Source organism: Halyomorpha halys, unplaced genomic scaffold (assembly GCF_000696795.3).
Source record: "Halyomorpha halys isolate HHAL.00 unplaced genomic scaffold, Hhal_1.1 Scaffold685.1, whole genome shotgun sequence".
Taxonomy (NCBI): domain Eukaryota; kingdom Metazoa; phylum Arthropoda; class Insecta; order Hemiptera; family Pentatomidae; genus Halyomorpha; species Halyomorpha halys.
In genome coordinates, this window is record NW_027109568.1 from 795,033 (window position 1) to 803,079 (window position 8,047).

Genomic DNA, 8,047 nt, shown 5'->3' on the forward strand with positions numbered 1-8,047 from the left:
ATATATTTTTTAATTACTCGTTATAAAACTTTTATTATTAAGAAAAATGACGTAGTTTAGCAGTTTTTTAAAATTTTAATTAAAACTGTTGAAATCTATTTCAATATGACTTATTATTCGTATATCGAACTTAAGGTTTTGCTAATAGCCGACTGACTATGCTTGAATACCATATAAATTATTAATAATGGTTGAGAAACGTTTATTTATACAGTCCAGATACAATAGCAAAGCATACCTCACACTGGATCAATAGAGAAATGCTAAGGATGAAGCTATTGTAAATATAGTAGTATGTAAATATAGTTGTAAGTATAATAATTATATAAGTATCATGATTATAAAATATCATTGTATTAATATTGTAATCACATTTATAATCAGTTAAATGGTTTACATTGACGAATTGAAGTCCTATCAATGGTTAAATTCTCCACAAGAATGTATGATATCCTTGTAATATCTCTTTTCAAATTATATTATATTATATATCAATCAAATAAAGATTGATTTTCATTCCATTTCAAATTTACTTATGTATATTTTAAACACAGTTGTAAATATGAATAAATAAATTATAAGAAAATGATATAAAAAATACTATAAACAAATATAAATGTTTAATGGAAAATGCAATAAAGTATAAAAAGCATTAATTATCCAAAATTGTGATTACCGTTAGAGATGGTCGGACCAAACAGAGACCAACTTACAATTATAAACTTATATTTGATCATAATAATAAATGTTAAATATGTTAGTGCATTAATTTGTATATCAGCCATCTGGGTGCCACTGTCATGGTACTAAGGGCACTGTATAGCCCATGGCCCGTATCCATTTTGAAGTTGTATCAATAGAAAATTCATGATTATTATTAAGGGTGGGTACTTCTGCCTTGTTTTTATTTCTTAGTAATGTCAATTGAAAATTATTTTTAAAGTTAATTTAATAAATTACTGCTTAGATTAGTAAATATTATGTTGAGAGGGAAGGGTAGAGGTTGATTAAAACCGTCTTTTAGACAGGATTCTCCACTAGTTACTCAATAAAACTTGGAATATACGAAATATATTTTGTGGATGTGATGAAATTTCTAGTTCCTCCCAGGTAAAATATTAAAGAAAAAAAAATTATATATGGTATCTGAATTATTCAAGATCCTGTATTTGTGGAAGATTTGAATATACCGGTGGGCTGCATATCTATGCTCGGAGATTACGTATCTAATTCAATGAGCTGACAACATTAAATCAGGCGCGTGGGTTAGACTCAAATCGTTAGCAAACAAGCGAAATATTATTCAAAGGTTCTAGAACAAACCCGCTACAAACCTTCAAATGGACTACAAATATTTACAACACTTTTATAAAATATTAATTTGCTTTATGCTAGACTTATTGCGTCAGAGACGACGGGGAAATAGAAGAGATAAGTTATCAGTATCATTGCGGCAATATTTGATATTGTACAAAGGAAACGAGGATGATATACCCACAGATTCCACTTCCTTCCACATTAAAAAACTCGAATTAAATTAACTTACATATAACATACATATTTAACATATATAAAACGTATTCTATCAGAAGTCAATATATCCACCAAATTTATTATAAAAATATTATTATTATTAACTTATCTAATGTAGATGAGTTAAAATTTTTATTTATTTATTTTATTGTTATTTCGATGGCGAAAAATTAAATTAAAAAAAAAATTTATATGTAGAATTAGTTGAAAAAAAATTAACTATTGTAAATTAGATTCATCCAACGGAATTGGTTTTCGCATTTTAAATTGTCAGCGCAACTCATCTCGACCGTCAGAAATGAAATAATTTAGTTTTAAACACCGAATAACTACTTCTTTAATCCAATATTAAATCTCTCCACCGGAACCTGTAACTGAAGGTAAGGTAAAAATAAAACAAGCACCACAGCAATGATTTTCTTCTAAATATCCCAATATTAATAAAATATTCAAATATGAACAAAAAATATCATTATAATAAATTAGTGATAAAAAAAAAAAGTAAAAATATATATGTTGTGTATTATATTAAGGTTACATGTTGTATCGGGTCAATAAAATTGCTTATAGCCAACAAAAAGATCCTATTAAGAGATAAGATAGAAGTTCTATCTATAGAAGAAGTTATCAAGAATTGTATAGAGTGCTATTCGGTGATTCATAGACATGAGATGGTGTGATTGCCACGGAGGTCCCTAGGGTGTCAGTATCACGAGTGCTGCTCTGGTCTTTGCAAACCATTGGAACACATGCATCTCCTCACTGAATGGCCTCGTGTGGGCTGCCATTGCCAAGCATGACGATGAATCACAGAACACCTATCCGCCAAATTACCAAAATTATAAAATTACACGAAATTAAACTGTTACTTCCTGAAAAAAAAAGTTATTTTCTATGATATATAAAACTATTATTTTTATAACTATAAAAAAAGAGTTCAAATAAATATGCCTCTAAATAAAAACAATAATACTCTTCAAAAATCATTAAATAATTAAATAAGAATACATTAATTAGATTCATTAAATACGAAACTGTGGATCTGCTATTAAATTAGTATTAAGTTGAAATTTGAAGAAAATAATTATCATAAATAATAAATAAAAATAGTAAAATTAACAGTGTGATTAGAAAAAAAAATCATAGGATAAGAATATACTACCATACTTTTATTAAGAAAATAAACTCAAAACTACCTTTTGTTTAAAAAAATAATAAAAAATTGTATTGTACTATTTTCAAATAATTGTCTTACAAATCCTTTTAATATTGGACTGATCAATATGCTGTGTATTAGCAACTCAACACAGTCGCTCGCAGTTTTTTCGAGTACCTCTCCCTAATTTAAAATATTTTTTATTTATATTTATAATATTTGTTTTCCTAATAAGTTATATTTTTTGAATTTAAAAAATTAAATCAAGAGCAGCTGAAATTTTGGAATAATCTGGTGTTAAGTGTACTTAAACCAGTAAACGCATTTAACAAGGCCTAAATAACATCTATAATCCCTGTAATTGTAGCAATAAACGGCCTTTATGTTTGACTGCAATATAAAAATTCTATCTGTCGTAAAAAAAAATATCATAAAAGAATAAGAGGAGAAATAATAGCGAAAAAGAAGTACTGATACAAATTCATGGTATTTTTAAATATGCACAGTTTTGAATCCCGATTTTTTTTCTATATTAAAAAATACTAAACTATCCCAAACAAATTGAAATTTTATGCTAAATGAAAAAAACAATGACCCATTTTATGCTTAATGGGTCACTATACAGATTGAAAGAATGATTTACCAACAATAATTGAAATTCTTGAACGAGATACATTTTTAAATCCCAAACAACATAAATGGCGCCCAGTTAATGTTGGGTTATGGGTATGGACATATATCCTTAAATACGGTTATATAGCCTTTGTAATGTTATCTCAACATTGAATAAAAATAAAAATTAAAACACTTTAATTGATCAGTAATATTGTATTAACTAATAGTTCAATAACCGGTCTTTGTTTTTATTTAATGCTTTGTCAAGGAAAATATTGTAATTCTTTTAGGTCATAATTTGTTATTTTTTAATTTAAATGTGTCTTAAGATTTGAATTGGGCTGTTGAATTCAGTTGGATAAATTTAACTTTTAAGAATCTATTTTTATTCAGGTTAAACATTTTTTTTGCGTGATTATTAAGCATTTGTATAATATGGTTCTATACAAACAATTTGTTGAACATTCAGCTCTTGTGGAAATCTGTCAGTCAATACAACTTTTTTCGGTAACATTTCGACGTTTTGATTGGAAACTATGGATGATGATTTTTTTTATTGTTTCACTTTAGTTTATAGTCGTTATTATAAATTATTTAACAAACGTATTCATTAAAAGTGTCAGTTATCAGCATAATTGAAGTGGACATGCTTATAGTATTCGTTAGTATGAAGAATACAAGTATCATCTTGTGATATCAAAGGATCTCAATTACTCTGCTTTAGTATTTGAAAGTGGTCGATACTGCCTATTAATAAACTGGCCCAGAGGTTAAATTCATCCGGACATGCTATTCCTTTTCGATATTTTCATTCGTACGTTATTTAACTGCAATTTATTCTGTAAATTGTGTGATTTATAGAGCATATTTCATCTGGCACATATAAATGTGGTTTTTATATTAAAAATGATTGTCCTTTTTTTTTTTTTTTTCTTTATATTAATGTATGATACTTCTAGTATTCATTTCCTCTTTACTCAGTTTTAAATAATGTTTACAAAAATCTTATTGAAATATTTGAAATATCTGGAAAAAACAAAAACCTTTTTTCTATAAATGCACCCTTATTATTTTAGTAATTAGAAAAATTTCCCAAATTTGAGAAAACTAAAATGTAATAATGATAAGTGTAATATTAAATACTATTTGTAGTATAAAATATTATTTTTGTTTCAGGTATGCATATTGAGTCGTTTACTCATTTAGGAATATTGGCACTTGGTAAGGAAAGTTTTCTTACAATAATTTTTGTTCGAACTTTTTTTTTTAGTGCTGCTATTTAATGATAATATAAAAAACTCCTAGAACTAAATTTATTTTTTAAAGATAACTATTTTCTACTTTCCTTATTCTTACTGAATTCCTATTTTGAATAATTACATTATGTAGGAGAAAAGTTTAGTCCATAAATGTATAAATAAATTAAAACTACGGGAAAAGTATGTTATTTCTTGGATATAAATATTTTTGCGGGAATTTCATAAACGTTTTATTTCTATAGCAATTGATGAAAAACTCGATTTCGTGTCTGATGCATTTCATTTAGGTTTGTCTTTAAATGCAGTTATTGGGATCTATACCAATCAGCATTAATTGTCTAACTCAATGCCACATCATTTCTTACTAATTCACTTTAATCGATACTAATATTTCTTTATTTTTTAATATTTGTTAGTTTATAATGTAAAACCCTTTTTTAAAATTTAATTTATATAATATTGAATATAGATAATTTACGTATGTACTTGTATTTACGTAACTTGCATATTTTACTATCGTAAAAATAAATGTAAATAAATTTGTTATATTTACTGCTCAGTTATTGCTGTTTTTATTTATTACTATATTTTTTTAGTTCAGGTATTACCAACTTTAAACTGCATGCATTATAATAATTATATTTCTGACGTAATTAGTTTGATTTTAATTTTAATATTAAGTATTATTATTGGAAAAATAAAATTAAAATTGTTAAGACGTTCTCCATATTTTAATTTTTTTTTAACAATTATACTAGTTAACACTGTTTATATACTTTTGTCAAAATGTGTGGGGAAAACATGGAAAAAAATCAGTCACCTCTAGATCAAGAAATATTTACTAAATACATTAAAACAAATAACAGCAAGGAAAATTAAAATAAAAAAGATTGATTTCACTTTTTCCATTATAATATTCTCGATTTGTTTCTCTTAAATTAAAACAGACCGAAAGTAGTCCCCTAATATAACTTCATACCAAAAATCGTGTTTGTCTTCAAAAATTAAAAGGTTTTGGTGAAAACATGAATAGTATTATTAAATAAAAAATTCTTTAATAATTATAATTAATTAAGAAAATAAAATAAATAAAAATGTTGTAGAAAAATATGCTTGTTAATAAAATGTTAATACATTATTTAATTTCTAGAAGTTTCACTTCTGTCGGCCAGTCCCAAGACTGCCACAAGTATTATTCTCTTTCTTTGGTTAATAAATGTTACTTGTATATTTTTCTTTCTTCATTATCGGAGATTACTTGTAACCTATATTTGATCACGTATTTTTATTGGATGATCACACTTTAATTAAAGTTGTTTGTCGTCAAGGAATCCATTACAATAATAATAAGTATAAGGTTCGTTCTAACATGAGTATTAACCTTCAATAAGTTGGAGCGCAAGCTTGGTACATGGTTTGGAACTGAAATATATGTAATCTTATTGCGCATGCCCCCGCCAGTCAGCTGATAGTTGTGTTAAAATTGGGTACTCCTGTTGGAACAAACAAAGTGAGGTGATAAAATATGCCTGATATTAGCTAATCTAAAAATATAATCTAGTTAGCTTATTTAAATCATGAAAACCCCCATTGTATTATATGAATATACTCGACCACGGTTAAAATGCCTGTATTATATATCTTATACCTAATTCGTGATCATATTCCACTTGGGTTGTTAGTGATTGTTTATTACCTTTACTATTGGAGCTGATAGTAGCAATTACGGCTATCCCACGTATTGTCCCAATTCCGAATAGTGGTAGGCGTTCCCCCAGGAAATGGTCGAGCCCTGAACTTTTTGAATGGTAGGTTAGGTCATAGTAAGGGCCTTATGTAGTTATGAATGGAGGTTTTTGTTCCTACTCCTCCATTAAGCTGTCGGCTTTGGAGGCACTTCTTTTTCAAATATTAATAAATACTCATTATTCCTAATTAGCGGTTCCTTATTCAGTTCGTTAATATTTTGGCCGTTGTGAGGAATTTGGTTTGAATGTTGGAATGGTCCTTGTGTTACTGTGGCTAATTGGCATCTCTCGGTTTAGTTTATTGAGTCATCTTTTGTTATATTGTCGTTAAACTGACTAATAACTTCTTCAAAAAAGAAGTATTTGAATGATCTTCAAAACTGAAACTAAGTGACTACCATAAATCTAAACTACTGGCCTAATAGGTCTTGTCACATCTTGAAGTATGTTGAATCTCGAATATTATTAGTTTTTGGTTTGTATAAATCCAAAACTATACTAATCATCGACACAGACACAGGACTTAAAAATCACCTACATCTGTATTGATTATATTGGAATAAAATTATTGAAAAACTTCTATAATCAAAGAACAAAAACATAAAAATTAAAATAAAAAACCCTGGAAATTATTACGCAATGGTTTATTATTAGAAATTAGTTTTAGTTTATAGGTGTTCCAATGTTAACATCATTAATGACATTATTATTCAAGAATTCATTATTAACAACTTTATTAGAATTAATAATTTTATTATATTTGTAAATAATGAGAAATAAAATATTTCGAGTGTTTTTAGATTATATTTATCTTGGAACGCAAAACCTCAATTTTTTGTTCGTAATATTTTGAGAAAGCGATACATAAACACCGAGGATTTTTCCTCTGTTTTCATAAATGGTCGAGATATTGCCGTAGAAAACATATAATCGAACGCCATGTTGAAACGAAAAGGCAGACAGTAATGACTAGTACCGAAGATCGTCGTAAAGTGACTTGTAAGTTTGGTGCCAAATTAAAAAAATCTTTACTGTAGTTTCGGTTAGAAAACGTCCACGGCGGACAAACAAATTTTTTTTTATTCGATTTATAGATTAAACTTCAAAATTTGTGAGGTTATTATTTTTTCTCTTGGTTCATTACCAAACTCAAAAAAATTTCCTCGCCTGATGGAGGAGTATTTGTCGTTACAGATTTGTCAAAACCTTTTGAAAGAGTTCTGTTTTGTAACGAAAGTAAATTCGCAGGACGGATCGGTAAGCATTCGCAATAGGTTTTGGTTGGTAGTGCTGCAACAAGCCGATTGGATAAGAGACGTGGAAGGAATACAAAATGGTGTTACTATAATGTCAATTGACCAGATTCCATTGTTCATGGTTTTTTAATTCAAAGCATTGACGATTTGCCAAATTTCGTCGAATAAAGAAATCATTGACAAAGAATAACTGAGTTGGATCATGCCTGTTAAATAACAATCAAGTATTCATGAGTTCATGACTAATACCTGGGATTTCGAAATTAACTATTATAACATGAAGAAGATGGTCAGGGTTGCGGTCAAAAAGAACAAAAAAAGTTTACATTTATTTTCCGACGTTTTGTCTTAATTTGTAGAGCTTCATCTGGGCTGTTCCAAGTTGATAGCTTGGGGGACTTAGACCAAAGATTTCACACGTCGGAAAATAAATAGTTTTTTTTGTACTTTTTGACCGCAACTCTGATCATCTTCATATTT

At 27.7% G+C, this 8,047-nt stretch overlaps 1 protein-coding gene across 5 annotated transcripts in view; it reads left to right on the forward strand.

Annotated features, from left to right (window-relative positions):
- Nucleotides 1-8,047, forward strand: part of step (cytohesin steppke) — a 205,702-nt gene that overhangs the window by 128,236 nt on the left and 69,419 nt on the right. Inside the window, exon 1 of one of the 5 annotated variants that reach the window (XM_014427983.3) lies at nt 4,483-4,525. The exons of the other annotated variants lie outside the window; for them this stretch is intronic. The gene's annotated coding sequence lies outside the window, so the exon portion shown is untranslated. Of the gene's footprint in view, nt 1-4,482; nt 4,526-8,047 lie in introns of those variants that run through there. 5 annotated transcript variants of the gene reach the window in all.